Source organism: Meriones unguiculatus, chromosome 10, assembly GCF_030254825.1.
Source record: "Meriones unguiculatus strain TT.TT164.6M chromosome 10, Bangor_MerUng_6.1, whole genome shotgun sequence".
Classification (NCBI taxonomy): Eukaryota; Metazoa; Chordata; class Mammalia; order Rodentia; family Muridae; genus Meriones; species Meriones unguiculatus.
The window spans coordinates 4,862,646-4,887,518 of record NC_083358.1 but is presented as its reverse complement, the minus strand read 5'-3'; the positions used below and the strand labels follow the sequence as shown (position 1 = coordinate 4,887,518).

The 24,873-nt window shown below is 69.8% G+C and overlaps 13 non-coding genes across 13 annotated transcripts; all 13 read right to left on the bottom strand.

Moving 5' to 3' along the window:
• Positions 1-1,223: 1,223 nt before the first annotated feature.
• Positions 1,224-1,342, bottom strand: LOC132646219 (5S ribosomal RNA). The gene has a single exon (XR_009584335.1). It is a non-coding gene; the product is annotated as a 5S ribosomal RNA (ribosomal RNA).
• A 1,796-nt stretch (positions 1,343-3,138) lies between these two features.
• LOC132646218 (5S ribosomal RNA) lies at positions 3,139-3,257 on the bottom strand. The gene has a single exon (XR_009584334.1). It is a non-coding gene; the product is annotated as a 5S ribosomal RNA (ribosomal RNA).
• A 1,807-nt stretch (positions 3,258-5,064) lies between these two features.
• LOC132646216 (5S ribosomal RNA) lies at positions 5,065-5,183 on the bottom strand. Its single transcript, XR_009584333.1, has one exon. It is a non-coding gene; the product is annotated as a 5S ribosomal RNA (ribosomal RNA).
• A 1,782-nt stretch (positions 5,184-6,965) lies between these two features.
• Positions 6,966-7,084, bottom strand: LOC132646215 (5S ribosomal RNA). The gene has a single exon (XR_009584332.1). It is a non-coding gene; the product is annotated as a 5S ribosomal RNA (ribosomal RNA).
• Positions 7,085-8,864: 1,780 nt separating this feature from the next.
• LOC132646214 (5S ribosomal RNA) lies at positions 8,865-8,983 on the bottom strand. The gene has a single exon (XR_009584331.1). It is a non-coding gene; the product is annotated as a 5S ribosomal RNA (ribosomal RNA).
• Positions 8,984-10,796: 1,813 nt separating this feature from the next.
• On the bottom strand, positions 10,797-10,915 carry LOC132646204 (5S ribosomal RNA). The gene has a single exon (XR_009584322.1). It is a non-coding gene; the product is annotated as a 5S ribosomal RNA (ribosomal RNA).
• A 1,796-nt stretch (positions 10,916-12,711) lies between these two features.
• Positions 12,712-12,830, bottom strand: LOC132646249 (5S ribosomal RNA). Its single transcript, XR_009584366.1, has one exon. It is a non-coding gene; the product is annotated as a 5S ribosomal RNA (ribosomal RNA).
• Positions 12,831-14,625: 1,795 nt separating this feature from the next.
• LOC132646194 (5S ribosomal RNA) lies at positions 14,626-14,744 on the bottom strand. The gene has a single exon (XR_009584315.1). It is a non-coding gene; the product is annotated as a 5S ribosomal RNA (ribosomal RNA).
• Positions 14,745-16,527: 1,783 nt separating this feature from the next.
• Positions 16,528-16,646, bottom strand: LOC132646182 (5S ribosomal RNA). The gene has a single exon (XR_009584306.1). It is a non-coding gene; the product is annotated as a 5S ribosomal RNA (ribosomal RNA).
• A 1,791-nt stretch (positions 16,647-18,437) lies between these two features.
• On the bottom strand, positions 18,438-18,556 carry LOC132646171 (5S ribosomal RNA). The gene has a single exon (XR_009584296.1). It is a non-coding gene; the product is annotated as a 5S ribosomal RNA (ribosomal RNA).
• Positions 18,557-20,356: 1,800 nt separating this feature from the next.
• Positions 20,357-20,475, bottom strand: LOC132646160 (5S ribosomal RNA). The gene has a single exon (XR_009584285.1). It is a non-coding gene; the product is annotated as a 5S ribosomal RNA (ribosomal RNA).
• A 1,785-nt stretch (positions 20,476-22,260) lies between these two features.
• On the bottom strand, positions 22,261-22,379 carry LOC132646149 (5S ribosomal RNA). Its single transcript, XR_009584272.1, has one exon. It is a non-coding gene; the product is annotated as a 5S ribosomal RNA (ribosomal RNA).
• A 1,806-nt stretch (positions 22,380-24,185) lies between these two features.
• On the bottom strand, positions 24,186-24,304 carry LOC132646137 (5S ribosomal RNA). The gene has a single exon (XR_009584267.1). It is a non-coding gene; the product is annotated as a 5S ribosomal RNA (ribosomal RNA).
• Positions 24,305-24,873: the final 569 nt, after the last annotated feature.

Below are 24,873 nucleotides of genomic sequence, written 5' to 3'. Positions count from 1 at the left end.
CCCTTGCTGCCGCTTTCCCTGCCTTCAGCGAGTGGCTACCGCTCACTGGCCGGCGGGGGACGTGCCACGGTGGGCGAGGGCGAGGAGGCTGGCTGGCCTGGGTCATCCTCCCGGACGAACCCGGGTACACGCCGCCCTGCCCGTGCTCTCCCGGGGCCCTTGCCGGATTTGGGTGCCCGCCCGGCATCCCTCCCTCACCCCGGGGGAACTGTCTCCAACTCCTCCTCCTCCTCCTCCTCCTCCTCCTCCTCCTCCTCCTCCTCCTCCTAATCGTCCCCTCAGGACGTGTCCAGCCCGACGTCCCAAGGCTCGAGTCCAGTTGCAGGGGACACTGGCTGTGCTTGGCGGCCCCGCTCAGGCTCCTTCTCTCTTGGGAACTTGAGGGCCCGCTCTTCCGGCTCTGTGGTCCCTCCCCTCCCAGCCCACTGCCACAAGCGTGCTGCCAGCCAGCCGCCAGCCAGCCAGCCAGCCATCATCCATCCACCCATCCAGCCATTCTTCCATCATCAGTCCATCCTTCCATCCATCAACCCATCCACAAATCATCTATCCATCCATCCATCCACCCATCCATCCATTCTTCCATCATCCATCCATCCATCCATCCATCCATCCATCCACCATCCACTCATCCATCATTCATCTATCATCCATCCAGCCAGCCGTCCATCCAACTCCTCCCTCCTCTAGTTCAGACACTGCCTCCTCCGTGAACCGCTGAGGTCCCCACCCACCCAGCCACCCACCCACCCACCCACCCACCCACACCCACACCCACACACACCAAAACCCACACCCACCGACCCACCAGGCAGGAGGAGGAGGACGAGGAGGAGGAGACTCTGGTTGGGCAGCGTGGACACAGCCGCCCGGACTGACGGACTCTGCAGAGCTCCGCCACCAGCCCAGGATGTGGGGTTCGAAGGCTCCACGCGAGTCAAGACGGCCTCCCCCGCGGCCCCTCCACTGAGGTCCTGGGATCCCCGCCCTGGGGCCACCCCCTATCCCCGGTGCGGGGTCCAGCCCGAGGGCTGGCTGGCTGGCTCCGCCGGGCCAGCCCGCAGCCAGGGCGGACGGGGGCGCCCCTTGGCTTGGCGGGGGGTGGGGTGGGGTGGCGTGGGGGTGGCCCTGGGCGTGGCCCCGCCCGGCCCGGGCCACAGAGCTTTGCAGAAGCCGACGCAAAGCCCCTTTGGAAAACAGGCTCCTTCCTGCCAGAAAAAAAAAGCCTACAGCACCCGGTATTCCCAGGCGGTCTCCCATCCAAGTACTAACCAGGCCCGACCCTGCTTAGCTTCCGAGATCAGACGAGATCGGGCGCGTTCAGGGTGGTATGGCCGTAGACGCACGAGCCCGTCTCCGCGCCGCCCAAGAGCCTGCTCCGCGCCTGCGGCCGCGCTCCCCGGCCCGCCCCCGACGACAGCCGAGCCCAGCCGAGCCCAGCCCACCCCCCGGCCGCCCCTGGGCCCTCCCCGAGCCCCTCCCCGCTCCCGCAGCACGGACCAGGGCCCACGGGCCGGGCGGCCGGAGGGCGCGCGACCTAGAACCTGCTCGGCTCTGCTCAGGGGCCAGCCTTGCCCCCGCCACACCCCACTCCCCCACCCCGCACCCCCCGGCCGGGGCCTCCAGGGCTCCTTGGCTCTCGCCGACGCCTCGCCTCGGGGCCGCCCGCCGCGCCGTCCAGGGCAGGGCTTGGCACTGGACCCCGACTCGCCCCACCTGGGTCGGGGGCCAGGCAGGCCCCTCCCTGCCTCGGAGCCCGAGAGAGCCCTCCTCGGTCTGAGCCGTGGGCCTCTCTCTGGATCCCCGCTGGACAAGGCGTGGGGGGGTCGCCTTGGGCATCTGCCCATCGGGGCGCTGGGGTCACTCGTGGGTTACAGGCCCCGCCCCGCCCCGCCCTTGCTGCCGCTTTCCCTGCCTTCAGCGAGTGGCTACCGCTCACTGGCCGGCGGGGGACGTGCCACGGTGGGCGAGGGCGAGGAGGCTGGCTGGCCTGGGTCATCCTCCCGGACGAACCCGGGTACACGCCGCCCTGCCCGTGCTCTCCCGGGGCCCTTGCCGGATTTGGGTGCCCGCCCGGCATCCCTCCCTCACCCCGGGGGAACTGTCTCCAACTCCTCCTCCTCCTCCTCCTCCTCCTCCTCCTCCTCCTCCTCCTCCTCCTCCTCCTAATCGTCCCCTCAGGACGTGTCCAGCCCGACGTCCCAAGGCTCGAGTCCAGTTGCAGGGGACACTGGCTGTGCTTGGCGGCCCCGCTCAGGCTCCTTCTCTCTTGGGAACTTGAGGGCCCGCTCTTCCGGCTCTGTGGTCCCTCCCCTCCCAGCCCACTGCCACAAGCGTGCTGCCAGCCAGCCACCAGCCAGCCAGCCAGCCATCATCCATCCACCCATCCAGCCATTCTTCCATCATCAGTCCATCCTTCCATCCATCAACCCATCCACAAATCATCTATCCATCCATCCATCCATCCATCCACCCATCCATCCATTCTTCCATCATCCATCCATCCATCCATCCATCCATCCATCCATCCACCATCCACTCATCCATCATTCATCTATCATCCATCCAGCCAGCCGTCCATCCAACTCCTCCCTCCTCTAGTTCAGACACTGCCTCCTCCGTGAACCGCTGAGGTCCCCACCCACCCAGCCACCCACCCACCCACCCACCCACACCCACACCCACACACACCAAAACCCACACCCACCGACCCACCAGGCAGGAGGAGGAGGACGAGGAGGAGGAGACTCTGGTTGGGCAGCGTGGACACAGCCGCCCGGACTGACGGACTCTGCAGAGCTCCGCCACCAGCCCAGGATGTGGGGTTCGAAGGCTCCACGCGAGTCAAGACGGCCTCCCCCGCGGCCCCTCCACTGAGGTCCTGGGATCCCCGCCCTGGGGCCACCCCCTATCCCCGGTGCGGGGTCCAGCCCGAGGGCTGGCTGGCTGGCTGGCTGGCTCCGCCGGGCCAGCCCGCAGCCAGGGCGGACGGGGGCGCCCCTTGGCTTGGCGGGGGGTGGGGTGGGGTGGCGTGGGGGTGGCCCTGGGCGTGGCCCCGCCCGGCCCGGGCCACAGAGCTTTGCAGAAGCCGACGCAAAGCCCCTTTGGAAAACAGGCTCCTTCCTGCCAGAAAAAAAAAGCCTACAGCACCCGGTATTCCCAGGCGGTCTCCCATCCAAGTACTAACCAGGCCCGACCCTGCTTAGCTTCCGAGATCAGACGAGATCGGGCGCGTTCAGGGTGGTATGGCCGTAGACGCACGAGCCCGTCTCCGCGCCGCCCAAGAGCCTGCTCCGCGCCTGCGGCCGCGCTCCCCGGCCCGCCCCCGACGACAGCCGAGCCCAGCCGAGCCCAGCCCACCCCCCGGCCGCCCCTGGGCCCTCCCCGAGCCCCTCCCCGCTCCCGCAGCACGGACCAGGGCCCACGGGCCGGGCGGCCGGAGGGCGCGCGACCTAGAACCTGCTCGGCTCTGCTCAGGGGCCAGCCTTGCCCCCGCCACACCCCACTCCCCCACCCCGCACCCCCCGGCCGGGGCCTCCAGGGCTCCTTGGCTCTCGCCGACGCCTCGCCTCGGGGCCGCCCGCCGCGCCGTCCAGGGCAGGGCTTGGCACTGGACCCCGACTCGCCCCACCTGGGTCGGGGGCCAGGCAGGCCCCTCCCTGCCTCGGAGCCCGAGAGAGCCCTCCTCGGTCTGAGCCGTGGGCCTCTCTCTGGATCCCCGCTGGACAAGGCGTGGGGGGGGTCGCCTTGGGCATCTGCCCATCGGGGCGCTGGGGTCACTCGTGGGTTACAGGCCCCGCCCCGCCCCGCCCCGCCCCGCCCTTGCTGCCGCTTTCCCTGCCTTCAGCGAGTGGCTACCGCTCACTGGCCGGCGGGGGACGTGCCACGGTGGGCGAGGGCGAGGAGGCTGGCTGGCCTGGGTCATCCTCCCGGACGAACCCGGGTACACGCCGCCCTGCCCGTGCTCTCCCGGGGCCCTTGCCGGATTTGGGTGCCCGCCCGGCATCCCTCCCTCACCCCGGGGGAACTGTCTCCAACTCCTCCTCCTCCTCCTCCTCCTCCTCCTCCTCCTCCTCCTCCTCCTCCTCCTCCTCCTAATCGTCCCCTCAGGACGTGTCCAGCCCGACGTCCCAAGGCTCGAGTCCAGTTGCAGGGGACACTGGCTGTGCTTGGCGGCCCCGCTCAGGCTCCTTCTCTCTTGGGAACTTGAGGGCCCGCTCTTCCGGCTCTGTGGTCCCTCCCCTCCCAGCCCACTGCCACAAGCGTGCTGCCAGCCAGCCGCCAGCCAGCCAGCCAGCCATCATCCATCCACCCATCCAGCCATTCTTCCATCATCAGTCCATCCTTCCATCCATCAACCCATCCACAAATCATCTATCCATCCATCCATCCATCCATCCACCCATCCATCCATTCTTCCATCATCCATCCATCCATCCATCCATCCATCCATCCACCATCCACTCATCCATCATTCATCTATCATCCATCCAGCCAGCCGTCCATCCAACTCCTCCCTCCTCTAGTTCAGACACTGCCTCCTCCGTGAACCGCTGAGGTCCCCACCCACCCAGCCACCCACCCACCCACCCACCCACACCCACACCCACACACACCAAAACCCACACCCACCGACCCACCAGGCAGGAGGAGGAGGACGAGGAGGAGGAGACTCTGGTTGGGCAGCGTGGACACAGCCGCCCGGACTGACGGACTCTGCAGAGCTCCGCCACCAGCCCAGGATGTGGGGTTCGAAGGCTCCACGCGAGTCAAGACGGCCTCCCCCGCGGCCCCTCCACTGAGGTCCTGGGATCCCCGCCCTGGGGCCACCCCCTATCCCCGGTGCGGGGTCCAGCCCGAGGGCTGGCTGGCTGGCTGGCTGGCTCCGCCGGGCCAGCCCGCAGCCAGGGCGGACGGGGGCGCCCCTTGGCTTGGCGGGGGGTGGGGTGGGGGTGGCGTGGGGGTGGCCCTGGGCGTGGCCCCGCCCGGCCCGGGCCACAGAGCTTTGCAGAAGCCGACGCAAAGCCCCTTTGGAAAACAGGCTCCTTCCTGCCAGAAAAAAAAAGCCTACAGCACCCGGTATTCCCAGGCGGTCTCCCATCCAAGTACTAACCAGGCCCGACCCTGCTTAGCTTCCGAGATCAGACGAGATCGGGCGCGTTCAGGGTGGTATGGCCGTAGACGCACGAGCCCGTCTCCGCGCCGCCCAAGAGCCTGCTCCGCGCCTGCGGCCGCGCTCCCCGGCCCGCCCCCGACGACAGCCGAGCCCAGCCGAGCCCAGCCCACCCCCCGGCCGCCCCTGGGCCCTCCCCGAGCCCCTCCCCGCTCCCGCAGCACGGACCAGGGCCCACGGGCCGGGCGGCCGGAGGGCGCGCGACCTAGAACCTGCTCGGCTCTGCTCAGGGGCCAGCCTTGCCCCCGCCACACCCCACTCCCCCACCCCGCACCCCCCGGCCGGGGCCTCCAGGGCTCCTTGGCTCTCGCCGACGCCTCGCCTCGGGGCCGCCCGCCGCGCCGTCCAGGGCAGGGCTTGGCACTGGACCCCGACTCGCCCCACCTGGGTCGGGGGCCAGGCAGGCCCCTCCCTGCCTCGGAGCCCGAGAGAGCCCTCCTCGGTCTGAGCCGTGGGCCTCTCTCTGGATCCCCGCTGGACAAGGCGTGGGGGGGTCGCCTTGGGCATCTGCCCATCGGGGCGCTGGGGTCACTCGTGGGTTACAGGCCCCGCCCCGCCCCGCCCCGCCCCGCCCTTGCTGCCGCTTTCCCTGCCTTCAGCGAGTGGCTACCGCTCACTGGCCGGCGGGGGACGTGCCACGGTGGGCGAGGGCGAGGAGGCTGGCTGGCCTGGGTCATCCTCCCGGACGAACCCGGGTACACGCCGCCCTGCCCGTGCTCTCCCGGGGCCCTTGCCGGATTTGGGTGCCCGCCCGGCATCCCTCCCTCACCCCGGGGGAACTGTCTCCAACTCCTCCTCCTCCTCCTCCTCCTCCTCCTCCTCCTCCTAATCGTCCCCTCAGGACGTGTCCAGCCCGACGTCCCAAGGCTCGAGTCCAGTTGCAGGGGACACTGGCTGTGCTTGGCGGCCCCGCTCAGGCTCCTTCTCTCTTGGGAACTTGAGGGCCCGCTCTTCCGGCTCTGTGGTCCCTCCCCTCCCAGCCCACTGCCACAAGCGTGCTGCCAGCCAGCCGCCAGCCAGCCAGCCAGCCATCATCCATCCACCCATCCAGCCATTCTTCCATCATCAGTCCATCCTTCCATCCATCAACCCATCCACAAATCATCTATCCATCCATCCATCCACCCATCCATCCATTCTTCCATCATCCATCCATCCATCCATCCATCCATCCATCCACCATCCACTCATCCATCATTCATCTATCATCCATCCAGCCAGCCGTCCATCCAACTCCTCCCTCCTCTAGTTCAGACACTGCCTCCTCCGTGAACCGCTGAGGTCCCCACCCACCCAGCCACCCACCCACCCACCCACCCACACCCACACCCACACCCACACACACCAAAACCCACACCCACCGACCCACCAGGCAGGAGGAGGAGGACGAGGAGGAGGAGACTCTGGTTGGGCAGCGTGGACACAGCCGCCCGGACTGACGGACTCTGCAGAGCTCCGCCACCAGCCCAGGATGTGGGGTTCGAAGGCTCCACGCGAGTCAAGACGGCCTCCCCCGCGGCCCCTCCACTGAGGTCCTGGGATCCCCGCCCTGGGGCCACCCCCTATCCCCGGTGCGGGGTCCAGCCCGAGGGCTGGCTGGCTGGCTGGCTGGCTCCGCCGGGCCAGCCCGCAGCCAGGGCGGACGGGGGCGCCCCTTGGCTTGGCGGGGGGTGGGGTGGGGTGGCGTGGGGGTGGCCCTGGGCGTGGCCCCGCCCGGCCCGGGCCACAGAGCTTTGCAGAAGCCGACGCAAAGCCCCTTTGGAAAACAGGCTCCTTCCTGCCAGAAAAAAAAAGCCTACAGCACCCGGTATTCCCAGGCGGTCTCCCATCCAAGTACTAACCAGGCCCGACCCTGCTTAGCTTCCGAGATCAGACGAGATCGGGCGCGTTCAGGGTGGTATGGCCGTAGACGCACGAGCCCGTCTCCGCGCCGCCCAAGAGCCTGCTCCGCGCCTGCGGCCGCGCTCCCCGGCCCGCCCCCGACGACAGCCGAGCCCAGCCGAGCCCAGCCCACCCCCCGGCCGCCCCTGGGCCCTCCCCGAGCCCCTCCCCGCTCCCGCAGCACGGACCAGGGCCCACGGGCCGGGCGGCCGGAGGGCGCGCGACCTAGAACCTGCTCGGCTCTGCTCAGGGGCCAGCCTTGCCCCCGCCACACCCCACTCCCCCCACCCCGCACCCCCCGGCCGGGGCCTCCAGGGCTCCTTGGCTCTCGCCGACGCCTCGCCTCGGGGCCGCCCGCCGCGCCGTCCAGGGCAGGGCTTGGCACTGGACCCCGACTCGCCCCACCTGGGTCGGGGGCCAGGCAGGCCCCTCCCTGCCTCGGAGCCCGAGAGAGCCCTCCTCGGTCTGAGCCGTGGGCCTCTCTCTGGATCCCCGCTGGACAAGGCGTGGGGGGGTCGCCTTGGGCATCTGCCCATCGGGGCGCTGGGGTCACTCGTGGGTTACAGGCCCCGCCCCGCCCCGCCCCGCCCCGCCCTTGCTGCCGCTTTCCCTGCCTTCAGCGAGTGGCTACCGCTCACTGGCCGGCGGGGGACGTGCCACGGTGGGCGAGGGCGAGGAGGCTGGCTGGCCTGGGTCATCCTCCCGGACGAACCCGGGTACACGCCGCCCTGCCCGTGCTCTCCCGGGGCCCTTGCCGGATTTGGGTGCCCGCCCGGCATCCCTCCCTCACCCCGGGGGAACTGTCTCCAACTCCTCCTCCTCCTCCTCCTCCTCCTCCTCCTCCTAATCGTCCCCTCAGGACGTGTCCAGCCCGACGTCCCAAGGCTCGAGTCCAGTTGCAGGGGACACTGGCTGTGCTTGGCGGCCCCGCTCAGGCTCCTTCTCTCTTGGGAACTTGAGGGCCCGCTCTTCCGGCTCTGTGGTCCCTCCCCTCCCAGCCCACTGCCACAAGCGTGCTGCCAGCCAGCCGCCAGCCAGCCAGCCAGCCATCATCCATCCACCCATCCAGCCATTCTTCCATCATCAGTCCATCCTTCCATCCATCAACCCATCCACAAATCATCTATCCATCCATCCATCCACCCATCCATCCATTCTTCCATCATCCATCCATCCATCCATCCATCCATCCATCCACCATCCACTCATCCATCATTCATCTATCATCCATCCAGCCAGCCGTCCATCCAACTCCTCCCTCCTCTAGTTCAGACACTGCCTCCTCCGTGAACCGCTGAGGTCCCCACCCACCCAGCCACCCACCCACCCACCCACCCACACCCACACCCACACCCACACACACCAAAACCCACACCCACCGACCCACCAGGCAGGAGGAGGAGGACGAGGAGGAGGAGACTCTGGTTGGGCAGCGTGGACACAGCCGCCCGGACTGACGGACTCTGCAGAGCTCCGCCACCAGCCCAGGATGTGGGGTTCGAAGGCTCCACGCGAGTCAAGACGGCCTCCCCCGCGGCCCCTCCACTGAGGTCCTGGGATCCCCGCCCTGGGGCCACCCCCTATCCCCGGTGCGGGGTCCAGCCCGAGGGCTGGCTGGCTGGCTGGCTGGCTCCGCCGGGCCAGCCCGCAGCCAGGGCGGACGGGGGCGCCCCTTGGCTTGGCGGGGGGTGGGGTGGGGTGGCGTGGGGGTGGCCCTGGGCGTGGCCCCGCCCGGCCCGGGCCACAGAGCTTTGCAGAAGCCGACGCAAAGCCCCTTTGGAAAACAGGCTCCTTCCTGCCAGAAAAAAAAAGCCTACAGCACCCGGTATTCCCAGGCGGTCTCCCATCCAAGTACTAACCAGGCCCGACCCTGCTTAGCTTCCGAGATCAGACGAGATCGGGCGCGTTCAGGGTGGTATGGCCGTAGACGCACGAGCCCGTCTCCGCGCCGCCCAAGAGCCTGCTCCGCGCCTGCGGCCGCGCTCCCCGGCCCGCCCCCGACGACAGCCGAGCCCAGCCGAGCCCAGCCCACCCCCCGGCCGCCCCTGGGCCCTCCCCGAGCCCCTCCCCGCTCCCGCAGCACGGACCAGGGCCCACGGGCCGGGCGGCCGGAGGGCGCGCGACCTAGAACCTGCTCGGCTCTGCTCAGGGGCCAGCCTTGCCCCCGCCACACCCCCACTCCCCCACCCCGCACCCCCCGGCCGGGGCCTCCAGGGCTCCTTGGCTCTCGCCGACGCCTCGCCTCGGGGCCGCCCGCCGCGCCGTCCAGGGCAGGGCTTGGCACTGGACCCCGACTCGCCCCACCTGGGTCGGGGGCCAGGCAGGCCCCTCCCTGCCTCGGAGCCCGAGAGAGCCCTCCTCGGTCTGAGCCGTGGGCCTCTCTCTGGATCCCCGCTGGACAAGGCGTGGGGGGGTCGCCTTGGGCATCTGCCCATCGGGGCGCTGGGGTCACTCGTGGGTTACAGGCCCCGCCCCGCCCCGCCCCGCCCCGCCCTTGCTGCCGCTTTCCCTGCCTTCAGCGAGTGGCTACCGCTCACTGGCCGGCGGGGGACGTGCCACGGTGGGCGAGGGCGAGGAGGCTGGCTGGCCTGGGTCATCCTCCCGGACGAACCCGGGTACACGCCGCCCTGCCCGTGCTCTCCCGGGGCCCTTGCCGGATTTGGGTGCCCGCCCGGCATCCCTCCCTCACCCCGGGGGAACTGTCTCCAACTCCTCCTCCTCCTCCTCCTCCTCCTCCTCCTCCTCCTCCTCCTCCTCCTCCTCCTCCTCCTAATCGTCCCCTCAGGACGTGTCCAGCCCGACGTCCCAAGGCTCGAGTCCAGTTGCAGGGGACACTGGCTGTGCTTGGCGGCCCCGCTCAGGCTCCTTCTCTCTTGGGAACTTGAGGGCCCGCTCTTCCGGCTCTGTGGTCCCTCCCCTCCCAGCCCACTGCCACAAGCGTGCTGCCAGCCAGCCGCCAGCCAGCCAGCCAGCCATCATCCATCCACCCATCCAGCCATTCTTCCATCATCAGTCCATCCTTCCATCCATCAACCCATCCACAAATCATCTATCCATCCATCCATCCATCCATCCACCCATCCATCCATTCTTCCATCATCCATCCATCCATCCATCCATCCATCCATCCATCCACCATCCACTCATCCATCATTCATCTATCATCCATCCAGCCAGCCGTCCATCCAACTCCTCCCTCCTCTAGTTCAGACACTGCCTCCTCCGTGAACCGCTGAGGTCCCCACCCACCCAGCCACCCACCCACCCACCCACCCACACCCACACCCACACACACCAAAACCCACACCCACCGACCCACCAGGCAGGAGGAGGAGGACGAGGAGGAGGAGACTCTGGTTGGGCAGCGTGGACACAGCCGCCCGGACTGACGGACTCTGCAGAGCTCCGCCACCAGCCCAGGATGTGGGGTTCGAAGGCTCCACGCGAGTCAAGACGGCCTCCCCCGCGGCCCCTCCACTGAGGTCCTGGGATCCCCGCCCTGGGGCCACCCCCTATCCCCGGTGCGGGGTCCAGCCCGAGGGCTGGCTGGCTGGCTGGCTGGCTCCGCCGGGCCAGCCCGCAGCCAGGGCGGACGGGGGCGCCCCTTGGCTTGGCGGGGGGTGGGGTGGGGTGGCGTGGGGGTGGCCCTGGGCGTGGCCCCGCCCGGCCCGGGCCACAGAGCTTTGCAGAAGCCGACGCAAAGCCCCTTTGGAAAACAGGCTCCTTCCTGCCAGAAAAAAAAAGCCTACAGCACCCGGTATTCCCAGGCGGTCTCCCATCCAAGTACTAACCAGGCCCGACCCTGCTTAGCTTCCGAGATCAGACGAGATCGGGCGCGTTCAGGGTGGTATGGCCGTAGACGCACGAGCCCGTCTCCGCGCCGCCCAAGAGCCTGCTCCGCGCCTGCGGCCGCGCTCCCCGGCCCGCCCCCGACGACAGCCGAGCCCAGCCGAGCCCAGCCCACCCCCCGGCCGCCCCTGGGCCCTCCCCGAGCCCCTCCCCGCTCCCGCAGCACGGACCAGGGCCCACGGGCCGGGCGGCCGGAGGGCGCGCGACCTAGAACCTGCTCGGCTCTGCTCAGGGGCCAGCCTTGCCCCCGCCACACCCCACTCCCCCACCCCGCACCCCCCGGCCGGGGCCTCCAGGGCTCCTTGGCTCTCGCCGACGCCTCGCCTCGGGGCCGCCCGCCGCGCCGTCCAGGGCAGGGCTTGGCACTGGACCCCGACTCGCCCCACCTGGGTCGGGGGCCAGGCAGGCCCCTCCCTGCCTCGGAGCCCGAGAGAGCCCTCCTCGGTCTGAGCCGTGGGCCTCTCTCTGGATCCCCGCTGGACAAGGCGTGGGGGGGTCGCCTTGGGCATCTGCCCATCGGGGCGCTGGGGTCACTCGTGGGTTACAGGCCCCGCCCCGCCCCGCCCCGCCCCGCCCTTGCTGCCGCTTTCCCTGCCTTCAGCGAGTGGCTACCGCTCACTGGCCGGCGGGGGACGTGCCACGGTGGGCGAGGGCGAGGAGGCTGGCTGGCCTGGGTCATCCTCCCGGACGAACCCGGGTACACGCCGCCCTGCCCGTGCTCTCCCGGGGCCCTTGCCGGATTTGGGTGCCCGCCCGGCATCCCTCCCTCACCCCGGGGGAACTGTCTCCAACTCCTCCTCCTCCTCCTCCTCCTCCTCCTCCTCCTCCTCCTAATCGTCCCCTCAGGACGTGTCCAGCCCGACGTCCCAAGGCTCGAGTCCAGTTGCAGGGGACACTGGCTGTGCTTGGCGGCCCCGCTCAGGCTCCTTCTCTCTTGGGAACTTGAGGGCCCGCTCTTCCGGCTCTGTGGTCCCTCCCCTCCCAGCCCACTGCCACAAGCGTGCTGCCAGCCAGCCGCCAGCCAGCCAGCCAGCCATCATCCATCCACCCATCCAGCCATTCTTCCATCATCAGTCCATCCTTCCATCCATCAACCCATCCACAAATCATCTATCCATCCATCCATCCATCCATCCACCCATCCATCCATTCTTCCATCATCCATCCATCCATCCATCCATCCATCCATCCACCATCCACTCATCCATCATTCATCTATCATCCATCCAGCCAGCCGTCCATCCAACTCCTCCCTCCTCTAGTTCAGACACTGCCTCCTCCGTGAACCGCTGAGGTCCCCACCCACCCAGCCACCCACCCACCCACCCACCCACCCACCCACACCCACACCCACACACACCAAAACCCACACCCACCGACCCACCAGGCAGGAGGAGGAGGACGAGGAGGAGGAGACTCTGGTTGGGCAGCGTGGACACAGCCGCCCGGACTGACGGACTCTGCAGAGCTCCGCCACCAGCCCAGGATGTGGGGTTCGAAGGCTCCACGCGAGTCAAGACGGCCTCCCCCGCGGCCCCTCCACTGAGGTCCTGGGATCCCCGCCCTGGGGCCACCCCCTATCCCCGGTGCGGGGTCCAGCCCGAGGGCTGGCTGGCTGGCTGGCTGGCTCCGCCGGGCCAGCCCGCAGCCAGGGCGGACGGGGGCGCCCCTTGGCTTGGCGGGGGGTGGGGTGGGGTGGCGTGGGGGTGGCCCTGGGCGTGGCCCCCGCCCGGCCCGGGCCACAGAGCTTTGCAGAAGCCGACGCAAAGCCCCTTTGGAAAACAGGCTCCTTCCTGCCAGAAAAAAAAAGCCTACAGCACCCGGTATTCCCAGGCGGCCTCCCATCCAAGTACTAACCAGGCCCGACCCTGCTTAGCTTCCGAGATCAGACGAGATCGGGCGCGTTCAGGGTGGTATGGCCGTAGACGCACGAGCCCGTCTCCGCGCCGCCCAAGAGCCTGCTCCGCGCCTGCGGCCGCGCTCCCCGGCCCGCCCCCGACGACAGCCGAGCCCAGCCGAGCCCAGCCCACCCCCCGGCCGCCCCTGGGCCCTCCCCGAGCCCCTCCCCGCTCCCGCAGCACGGACCAGGGCCCACGGGCCGGGCGGCCGGAGGGCGCGCGACCTAGAACCTGCTCGGCTCTGCTCAGGGGCCAGCCTTGCCCCCGCCACACCCCACTCCCCCACCCCGCACCCCCCGGCCGGGGCCTCCAGGGCTCCTTGGCTCTCGCCGACGCCTCGCCTCGGGGCCGCCCGCCGCGCCGTCCAGGGCAGGGCTTGGCACTGGACCCCGACTCGCCCCACCTGGGTCGGGGGCCAGGCAGGCCCCTCCCTGCCTCGGAGCCCGAGAGAGCCCTCCTCGGTCTGAGCCGTGGGCCTCTCTCTGGATCCCCGCTGGACAAGGCGTGGGGGGGGTCGCCTTGGGCATCTGCCCATCGGGGCGCTGGGGTCACTCGTGGGTTACAGGCCCCGCCCCGCCCCGCCCCGCCCCGCCCTTGCTGCCGCTTTCCCTGCCTTCAGCGAGTGGCTACCGCTCACTGGCCGGCGGGGGACGTGCCACGGTGGGCGAGGGCGAGGAGGCTGGCTGGCCTGGGTCATCCTCCCGGACGAACCCGGGTACACGCCGCCCTGCCCGTGCTCTCCCGGGGCCCTTGCCGGATTTGGGTGCCCGCCCGGCATCCCTCCCTCACCCCGGGGGAACTGTCTCCAACTCCTCCTCCTCCTCCTCCTCCTCCTCCTCCTCCTCCTCCTCCTCCTCCTAATCGTCCCCTCAGGACGTGTCCAGCCCGACGTCCCAAGGCTCGAGTCCAGTTGCAGGGGACACTGGCTGTGCTTGGCGGCCCCGCTCAGGCTCCTTCTCTCTTGGGAACTTGAGGGCCCGCTCTTCCGGCTCTGTGGTCCCTCCCCTCCCAGCCCACTGCCACAAGCGTGCTGCCAGCCAGCCGCCAGCCAGCCAGCCAGCCATCATCCATCCACCCATCCAGCCATTCTTCCATCATCAGTCCATCCTTCCATCCATCAACCCATCCACAAATCATCTATCCATCCATCCATCCACCCATCCATCCATTCTTCCATCATCCATCCATCCATCCATCCATCCATCCATCCACCATCCACTCATCCATCATTCATCTATCATCCATCCAGCCAGCCGTCCATCCAACTCCTCCCTCCTCTAGTTCAGACACTGCCTCCTCCGTGAACCGCTGAGGTCCCCACCCACCCAGCCACCCACCCACCCACCCACCCACACCCACACCCACACCCACACACACCAAAACCCACACCCACCGACCCACCAGGCAGGAGGAGGAGGACGAGGAGGAGGAGACTCTGGTTGGGCAGCGTGGACACAGCCGCCCGGACTGACGGACTCTGCAGAGCTCCGCCACCAGCCCAGGATGTGGGGTTCGAAGGCTCCACGCGAGTCAAGACGGCCTCCCCCGCGGCCCCTCCACTGAGGTCCTGGGATCCCCGCCCTGGGGCCACCCCCTATCCCCGGTGCGGGGTCCAGCCCGAGGGCTGGCTGGCTGGCTGGCTGGCTCCGCCGGGCCAGCCCGCAGCCAGGGCGGACGGGGGCGCCCCTTGGCTTGGCGGGGGGTGGGGTGGGGTGGCGTGGGGGTGGCCCTGGGCGTGGCCCCGCCCGGCCCGGGCCACAGAGCTTTGCAGAAGCCGACGCAAAGCCCCTTTGGAAAACAGGCTCCTTCCTGCCAGAAAAAAAAAGCCTACAGCACCCGGTATTCCCAGGCGGTCTCCCATCCAAGTACTAACCAGGCCCGACCCTGCTTAGCTTCCGAGATCAGACGAGATCGGGCGCGTTCAGGGTGGTATGGCCGTAGACGCACGAGCCCGTCTCCGCGCCGCCCAAGAGCCTGCTCCGCGCCTGCGGCCGCGCTCCCCGGCCCGCCCCCGACGACAGCCGAGCCCAGCCGAGCCCAGCCCACCCCCCGGCCGCCCCTGGGCCCTCCCCGAGCCCCTCCCCGCTCCCGCAGCACGGACCAGGGCCCACGGGCCGGGCGGCCGGAGGGCGCGCGACCTAGAACCTGCTCGGCTCTGCTCAGGGGCCAGCCTTGCCCCCGCCACACCCCACTCCCCCACCCCGCACCCCCCGGCCGGGGCCTCCAGGGCTCCTTGGCTCTCGCCGACGCCTCGCCTCGGGGCCGCCCGCCGCGCCGTCCAGGGCAGGGCTTGGCACTGGACCCCGACTCGCCCCACCTGGGTCGGGGGCCAGGCAGGCCCCTCCCTGCCTCGGAGCCCGAGAGAGCCCTCCTCGGTCTGAGCCGTGGGCCTCTCTCTGGATCCCCGCTGGACAAGGCGTGGGGGGGTCGCCTTGGGCATCTGCCCATCGGGGCGCTGGGGTCACTCGTGGGTTACAGGCCCCGCCCCGCCCCGCCCCGCCCCGCCCTTGCTGCCGCTTTCCCTGCCTTCAGCGAGTGGCTACCGCTCACTGGCCGGCGGGGGACGTGCCACGGTGGGCGAGGGCGAGGAGGCTGGCTGGCCTGGGTCATCCTCCCGGACGAACCCGGGTACACGCCGCCCTGCCCGTGCTCTCCCGGGGCCCTTGCCGGATTTGGGTGCCCGCCCGGCATCCCTCCCTCACCCCGGGGGAACTGTCTCCAACTCCTCCTCCTCCTCCTCCTCCTCCTCCTCCTCCTAATCGTCCCCTCAGGACGTGTCCAGCCCGACGTCCCAAGGCTCGAGTCCAGTTGCAGGGGACACTGGCTGTGCTTGGCGGCCCCGCTCAGGCTCCTTCTCTCTTGGGAACTTGAGGGCCCGCTCTTCCGGCTCTGTGGTCCCTCCCCTCCCAGCCCACTGCCACAAGCGTGCTGCCAGCCAGCCGCCAGCCAGCCAGCCAGCCATCATCCATCCACCCATCCAGCCATTCTTCCATCATCAGTCCATCCTTCCATCCATCAACCCATCCACAAATCATCTATCCATCCATCCATCCACCCATCCATCCATTCTTCCATCATCCATCCATCCATCCATCCATCCATCCATCCATCCACCATCCACTCATCCATCATTCATCTATCATCCATCCAGCCAGCCGTCCATCCAACTCCTCCCTCCTCTAGTTCAGACACTGCCTCCTCCGTGAACCGCTGAGGTCCCCACCCACCCAGCCACCCACCCACCCACCCACCCACACCCACACCCACACCCACACACACCAAAACCCACACCCACCGACCCACCAGGCAGGAGGAGGAGGACGAGGAGGAGGAGACTCTGGTTGGGCAGCGTGGACACAGCCGCCCGGACTGACGGACTCTGCAGAGCTCCGCCACCAGCCCAGGATGTGGGGTTCGAAGGCTCCACGCGAGTCAAGACGGCCTCCCCCGCGGCCCCTCCACTGAGGTCCTGGGATCCCCGCCCTGGGGCCACCCCCTATCCCCGGTGCGGGGTCCAGCCCGAGGGCTGGCTGGCTGGCTGGCTGGCTCCGCCGGGCCAGCCCGCAGCCAGGGCGGACGGGGGCGCCCCTTGGCTTGGCGGGGGGTGGGGTGGGGTGGCGTGGGGGTGGCCCTGGGCGTGGCCCCGCCCGGCCCGGGCCACAGAGCTTTGCAGAAGCCGACGCAAAGCCCCTTTGGAAAACAGGCTCCTTCCTGCCAGAAAAAAAAAGCCTACAGCACCCGGTATTCCCAGGCGGTCTCCCATCCAAGTACTAACCAGGCCCGACCCTGCTTAGCTTCCGAGATCAGACGAGATCGGGCGCGTTCAGGGTGGTATGGCCGTAGACGCACGAGCCCGTCTCCGCGCCGCCCAAGAGCCTGCTCCGCGCCTGCGGCCGCGCTCCCCGGCCCGCCCCCGACGACAGCCGAGCCCAGCCGAGCCCAGCCCACCCCCCGGCCGCCCCTGGGCCCTCCCCGAGCCCCTCCCCGCTCCCGCAGCACGGACCAGGGCCCACGGGCCGGGCGGCCGGAGGGCGCGCGACCTAGAACCTGCTCGGCTCTGCTCAGGGGCCAGCCTTGCCCCCGCCACACCCCACTCCCCCACCCCGCACCCCCCGGCCGGGGCCTCCAGGGCTCCTTGGCTCTCGCCGACGCCTCGCCTCGGGGCCGCCCGCCGCGCCGTCCAGGGCAGGGCTTGGCACTGGACCCCGACTCGCCCCACCTGGGTCGGGGGCCAGGCAGGCCCCTCCCTGCCTCGGAGCCCGAGAGAGCCCTCCTCGGTCTGAGCCGTGGGCCTCTCTCTGGATCCCCGCTGGACAAGGCGTGGGGGGGTCGCCTTGGGCATCTGCCCATCGGGGCGCTGGGGTCACTCGTGGGTTACAGGCCCCGCCCCGCCCCGCCCCGCCCCGCCCTTGCTGCCGCTTTCCCTGCCTTCAGCGAGTGGCTACCGCTCACTGGCCGGCGGGGGACGTGCCACGGTGGGCGAGGGCGAGGAGGCTGGCTGGCCTGGGTCATCCTCCCGGACGAACCCGGGTACACGCCGCCCTGCCCGTGCTCTCCCGGGGCCCTTGCCGGATTTGGGTGCCCGCCCGGCATCCCTCCCTCACCCCGGGGGAACTGTCTCCAACTCCTCCTCCTCCTCCTCCTCCTCCTCCTCCTCCTCCTCCTCCTCCTCCTCCTAATCGTCCCCTCAGGACGTGTCCAGCCCGACGTCCCAAGGCTCGAGTCCAGTTGCAGGGGACACTGGCTGTGCTTGGCGGCCCCGCTCAGGCTCCTTCTCTCTTGGGAACTTGAGGGCCCGCTCTTCCGGCTCTGTGGTCCCTCCCCTCCCAGCCCACTGCCACAAGCGTGCTGCCAGCCAGCCGCCAGCCAGCCAGCCAGCCATCATCCATCCACCCATCCAGCCATTCTTCCATCATCAGTCCATCCTTCCATCCATCAACCCATCCACAAATCATCTATCCATCCATCCATCCACCCATCCATCCATTCTTCCATCATCCATCCATCCATCCATCCATCCATCCATCCATCCACCATCCACTCATCCATCATTCATCTATCATCCATCCAGCCAGCCGTCCATCCAACTCCTCCCTCCTCTAGTTCAGACACTGCCTCCTCCGTGAACCGCTGAGGTCCCCACCCACCCAGCCACCCACCCACCCACCCACCCACCCACACCCACACCCACACACACCAAAACCCACACCCACCGACCCACCAGGCAGGAGGAGGAGGACGAGGAGGAGGAGACTCTGGTTGGGCAGCGTGGACACAGCCGCCCGGACTGACGGACTCTGCAGAGCTCCGCCACCAGCCCAGGATGTGGGGTTCGAAGGCTCCACGCGAGTCAAGACGGCCTCCCCCGCGGCCCCTCCACTGAGGTCCTGGGATCCCCGCCCTGGGGCCACCCCCTATCCCCGGTGCGGGGTCCAGCCCGAGGGCTGGCTGGCTGGCTCCGCCGGGCCAGCCCGCAGCCAGGGCGGACGGGGGCGCCCCTTGGCTTGGCGGGGGGTGGGGTGGGGTGGCGTGGGGGTGGCCCTGGGCGTGGCCCCGCCCGGCCCGGGCCACAGAGCTTTGCAGAAGCCGACGCAAAGCCCCTTTGGAAAACAGGCTCCTTCCTGCCAGAAAAAAAAAGCCTACAGCACCCGGTATTCCCAGGCGGTCTCCCATCCAAGTACTAACCAGGCCCGACCCTGCTTAGCTTCCGAGATCAGACGAGATCGGGCGCGTTCAGGGTGGTATGGCCGTAGACGCACGAGCCCGTCTCCGCGCCGCCCAAGAGCCTGCTCCGCGCCTGCGGCCGCGCTCCCCGGCCCGCCCCCGACGACAGCCGAGCCCAGCCGAGCCCAGCCCACCCCCCGGCCGCCCCTGGGCCCTCCCCGAGCCCCTCCCCGCTCCCGCAGCACGGACCAGGGCCCACGGGCCGGGCGGCCGGAGGGCGCGCGACCTAGAACCTGCTCGGCTCTGCTCAGGGGCCAGCCTTGCCCCCGCCACACCCCACTCCCCCACCCCGCACCCCCCCGGCCGGGGCCTCCAGGGCTCCTTGGCTCTCGCCGACGCCTCGCCTCGGGGCCGCCCGCCGCGCCGTCCAGGGCAGGGCTTGGCACTGGACCCCGACTCGCCCCACCTGGGTCGGGGGCCAGGCAGGCCCCTCCCTGCCTCGGAGCCCGAGAGAGCCCTCCTCGGTCTGAGCCGTGGGCCTCTCTCTGGATCCCCGCTGGACAAGGCGTGGGGGGGTCGCCTTGGGCATCTGCCCATCGGGGCGCTGGGGTCACTCGTGGGTTACAGGCCCCGCCCCGCCCCGCCCCGCCCCGCCCTTGCTGCCGCTTTCCCTGCCTTCAGCGAGTGGCTACCGCTCACTGGCCGGCGGGGGACGTGCCACGGTGGGCGAGGGCGAGGAGGCTGGCTGGCCTGGGTCATCCTCCCGGACGAACCCGGGTACACGCCGCCCTGCCCGTGCTCTCCCGGGGCCCTTGCCGGATTTGGGTGCCCGCCCGGCATCCCTCCCTCACCCCGGGGGAACTGTCTCCAACTCCTCCTCCTCCTCCTCCTCCTCCTCCTCCTCCTCCTCCTCCTCCTCCTCCTAATCGTCCCCTCAGGACGTGTCCAGCCCGACGTCCCAAGGCTCGAGTCCAGTTGCAGGGGACACTGGCTGTGCTTGGCGGCCCCGCTCAGGCTCCTTCTCTCTTGGGAACTTGAGGGCCCGCTCTTCCGGCTCTGTGGTCCCTCCCCTCCCAGCCCACTGCCACAAGCGTGCTGCCAGCCAGCCGCCAGCCAGCCAGCCAGCCATCATCCATCCACCCATCCAGCCATTCTTCCATCATCAGTCCATCCTTCCATCCATCAACCCATCCACAAATCATCTATCCATCCATCCATCCACCCATCCATCCATTCTTCCATCATCCATCCATCCATCCATCCATCCATCCATCCATCCACCATCCACTCATCCATCATTCATCTATCATCCATCCAGCCAGCCGTCCATCCAACTCCTCCCTCCTCTAGTTCAGACACTGCCTCCTCCGTGAACCGCTGAGGTCCCCACCCACCCAGCCACCCACCCACCCACCCACCCACCCACACCCACACCCACACACACCAAAACCCACACCCACCGACCCACCAGGCAGGAGGAGGAGGACGAGGAGGAGGAGACTCTGGTTGGGCAGCGTGGACACAGCCGCCCGGACTGACGGACTCTGCAGAGCTCCGCCACCAGCCCAGGATGTGGGGTTCGAAGGCTCCACGCGAGTCAAGACGGCCTCCCCCGCGGCCCCTCCACTGAGGTCCTGGGATCCCCGCCCTGGGGCCACCCCCTATCCCCGGTGCGGGGTCCAGCCCGAGGGCTGGCTGGCTGGCTGGCTGGCTCCGCCGGGCCAGCCCGCAGCCAGGGCGGACGGGGGCGCCCCTTGGCTTGGCGGGGGGTGGGGTGGGGTGGCGTGGGGGTGGCCCTGGGCGTGGCCCCGCCCGGCCCGGGCCACAGAGCTTTGCAGAAGCCGACGCAAAGCCCCTTTGGAAAACAGGCTCCTTCCTGCCAGAAAAAAAAAGCCTACAGCACCCGGTATTCCCAGGCGGTCTCCCATCCAAGTACTAACCAGGCCCGACCCTGCTTAGCTTCCGAGATCAGACGAGATCGGGCGCGTTCAGGGTGGTATGGCCGTAGACGCACGAGCCCGTCTCCGCGCCGCCCAAGAGCCTGCTCCGCGCCTGCGGCCGCGCTCCCCGGCCCGCCCCCGACGACAGCCGAGCCCAGCCGAGCCCAGCCCACCCCCCGGCCGCCCCTGGGCCCTCCCCGAGCCCCTCCCCGCTCCCGCAGCACGGACCAGGGCCCACGGGCCGGGCGGCCGGAGGGCGCGCGACCTAGAACCTGCTCGGCTCTGCTCAGGGGCCAGCCTTGCCCCCGCCACACCCCACTCCCCCACCCCGCACCCCCCGGCCGGGGCCTCCAGGGCTCCTTGGCTCTCGCCGACGCCTCGCCTCGGGGCCGCCCGCCGCGCCGTCCAGGGCAGGGCTTGGCACTGGACCCCGACTCGCCCCACCTGGGTCGGGGGCCAGGCAGGCCCCTCCCTGCCTCGGAGCCCGAGAGAGCCCTCCTCGGTCTGAGCCGTGGGCCTCTCTCTGGATCCCCGCTGGACAAGGCGTGGGGGGGTCGCCTTGGGCATCTGCCCATCGGGGCGCTGGGGTCACTCGTGGGTTACAGGCCCCGCCCCGCCCCGCCCCGCCCCGCCCTTGCTGCCGCTTTCCCTGCCTTCAGCGAGTGGCTACCGCTCACTGGCCGGCGGGGGACGTGCCACGGTGGGCGAGGGCGAGGAGGCTGGCTGGCCTGGGTCATCCTCCCGGACGAACCCGGGTACACGCCGCCCTGCCCGTGCTCTCCCGGGGCCCTTGCCGGATTTGGGTGCCCGCCCGGCATCCCTCCCTCACCCCGGGGGAACTGTCTCCAACTCCTCCTCCTCCTCCTCCTCCTCCTCCTCCTCCTAATCGTCCCCTCAGGACGTGTCCAGCCCGACGTCCCAAGGCTCGAGTCCAGTTGCAGGGGACACTGGCTGTGCTTGGCGGCCCCGCTCAGGCTCCTTCTCTCTTGGGAACTTGAGGGCCCGCTCTTCCGGCTCTGTGGTCCCTCCCCTCCCAGCCCACTGCCACAAGCGTGCTGCCAGCCAGCCGCCAGCCAGCCAGCCAGCCATCATCCATCCACCCATCCAGCCATTCTTCCATCATCAGTCCATCCTTCCATCCATCAACCCATCCACAAATCATCTATCCATCCATCCATCCACCCATCCATCCATTCTTCTCATCCATCCATCCATCCATCCATCCATCCATCCATCCATCCACCATCCACTCATCCATCATTCATCTATCATCCATCCAGCCAGCCGTCCATCCAACTCCTCCCTCCTCTAGTTCAGACACTGCCTCCTCCGTGAACCGCTGAGGTCCCCACCCACCCAGCCACCCACCCACCCACCCACCCACACCCACACCCACACCCACACACACCAAAACCCACACCCACCGACCCACCAGGCAGGAGGAGGAGGACGAGGAGGAGGAGACTCTGGTTGGGCAGCGTGGACACAGCCGCCCGGACTGACGGACTCTGCAGAGCTCCGCCACCAGCCCAGGATGTGGGGTTCGAAGGCTCCACGCGAGTCAAGACGGCCTCCCCCGCGGCCCCTCCACTGAGGTCCTGGGATCCCCGCCCTGGGGCCACCCCCTATCCCCGGTGCGGGGTCCAGCCCGAGGGCTGGCTGGCTGGCTGGCTGGCTCCGCCGGGCCAGCCCGCAGCCAGGGCGGACGGGGGCGCCCCTTGGCTTGGCGGGGGGTGGGGTGGGGTGGCGTGGGGGTGGCCCTGGGCGTGGCCCCGCCCGGCCCGGGCCACAGAGCTTTGCAGAAGCCGACGCAAAGCCCCTTTGGAAAACAGGCTCCTTCCTGCCAGAAAAAAAAAGCCTACAGCACCCGGTATTCCCAGGCGGTCTCCCATCCAAGTACTAACCAGGCCCGACCCTGCTTAGCTTCCGAGATCAGACGAGATCGGGCGCGTTCAGGGTGGTATGGCCGTAGACGCACGAGCCCGTCTCCGCGCCGCCCAAGAGCCTGCTCCGCGCCTGCGGCCGCGCTCCCCGGCCCGCCCCCGACGACAGCCGAGCCCAGCCGAGCCCAGCCCACCCCCCGGCCGCCCCTGGGCCCTCCCCGAGCCCCTCCCCGCTCCCGCAGCACGGACCAGGGCCCACGGGCCGGGCGGCCGGAGGGCGCGCGACCTAGAACCTGCTCGGCTCTGCTCAGGGGCCAGCCTTGCCCCCGCCACACCCCACTCCCCCACCCCGCACCCCCCGGCCGGGGCCTCCAGGGCTCCTTGGCTCTCGCCGACGCCTCGCCTCGGGGCCGCCCGCCGCGCCGTCCAGGGCAGGGCTTGGCACTGGACCCCGACTCGCCCCACCTGGGTCGGGGGCCAGGCAGGCCCCTCCCTGCCTCGGAGCCCGAGAGAGCCCTCCTCGGTCTGAGCCGTGGGCCTCTCTCTGGATCCCCGCTGGACAAGGCGTGGGGGGGTCGCCTTGGGCATCTGCCCATCGGGGCGCTGGGGTCACTCGTGGGTTACAGGCCCCGCCCCGCCCCGCCCCGCCCCGCCCTTGCTGCCGCTTTCCCTGCCTTCAGCGAGTGGCTACCGCTCACTGGCCGGCGGGGGACGTGCCACGGTGGGCGAGGGCGAGGAGGCTGGCTGGCCTGGGTCATCCTCCCGGACGAACCCGGGTACACGCCGCCCTGCCCGTGCTCTCCCGGGGCCCTTGCCGGATTTGGGTGCCCGCCCGGCATCCCTCCCTCACCCCGGGGGAACTGTCTCCAACTCCTCCTCCTCCTCCTCCTCCTCCTCCTCCTCCTCCTCCTCCTCCTCCTCCTCCTCCTAATCGTCCCCTCAGGACGTGTCCAGCCCGACGTCCCAAGGCTCGAGTCCAGTTGCAGGGGACACTGGCTGTGCTTGGCGGCCCCGCTCAGGCTCCTTCTCTCTTGGGAACTTGAGGGCCCGCTCTTCCGGCTCTGTGGTCCCTCCCCTCCCAGCCCACTGCCACAAGCGTGCTGCCAGCCAGCCGCCAGCCAGCCAGCCAGCCATCATCCATCCACCCATCCAGCCATTCTTCCATCATCAGTCCATCCTTCCATCCATCAACCCATCCACAAATCATCTATCCATCCATCCATCCACCCATCCATCCATTCTTCCATCATCCATCCATCCATCCATCCATCCATCCATCCATCCATCCACCATCCACTCATCCATCATTCATCTATCATCCATCCAGCCAGCCGTCCATCCAACTCCTCCCTCCTCTAGTTCAGACACTGCCTCCTCCGTGAACCGCTGAGGTCCCCACCCACCCAGCCACCCACCCACCCACCCACCCACCCACACCCACACCCACACACACCAAAACCCACACCCACCGACCCACCAGGCAGGAGGAGGAGGACGAGGAGGAGGAGACTCTGGTTGGGCAGCGTGGACACAGCCGCCCGGACTGACGGACTCTGCAGAGCTCCGCCACCAGCCCAGGATGTGGGGTTCGAAGGCTCCACGCGAGTCAAGACGGCCTCCCCCGCGGCCCCTCCACTGAGGTCCTGGGATCCCCGCCCTGGGGCCACCCCCTATCCCCGGTGCGGGGTCCAGCCCGACTGGCTGGCTGGCTGGCTGGCTCCGCCGGGCCAGCCCGCAGCCAGGGCGGACGGGGGCGCCCCTTGGCTTGGCGGGGGGTGGGGTGGGGTGGCGTGGGGGTGGCCCTGGGCGTGGCCCCGCCCGGCCCGGGCCACAGAGCTTTGCAGAAGCCGACGCAAAGCCCCTTTGGAAAACAGGCTCCTTCCTGCCAGAAAAAAAAAGCCTACAGCACCCGGTATTCCCAGGCGGTCTCCCATCCAAGTACTAACCAGGCCCGACCCTGCTTAGCTTCCGAGATCAGACGAGATCGGGCGCGTTCAGGGTGGTATGGCCGTAGACGCACGAGCCCGTCTCCGCGCCGCCCAAGAGCCTGCTCCGCGCCTGCGGCCGCGCTCCCCGGCCCGCCCCCGACGACAGCCGAGCCCAGCCGAGCCCAGCCCACCCCCCGGCCGCCCCTGGGCCCTCCCCGAGCCCCTCCCCGCTCCCGCAGCACGGACCAGGGCCCACGGGCCGGGCGGCCGGAGGGCGCGCGACCTAGAACCTGCTCGGCTCTGCTCAGGGGCCAGCCTTGCCCCCGCCACACCCCACTCCCCCACCCCGCACCCCCCGGCCGGGGCCTCCAGGGCTCCTTGGCTCTCGCCGACGCCTCGCCTCGGGGCCGCCCGCCGCGCCGTCCAGGGCAGGGCTTGGCACTGGACCCCGACTCGCCCCACCTGGGTCGGGGGCCAGGCAGGCCCCTCCCTGCCTCGGAGCCCGAGAGAGCCCTCCTCGGTCTGAGCCGTGGGCCTCTCTCTGGATCCCCGCTGGACAAGGCGTGGGGGGGTCGCCTTGGGCATCTGCCCATCGGGGCGCTGGGGTCACTCGTGGGTTACAGGCCCCGCCCCGCCCCGCCCCGCCCCGCCCTTGCT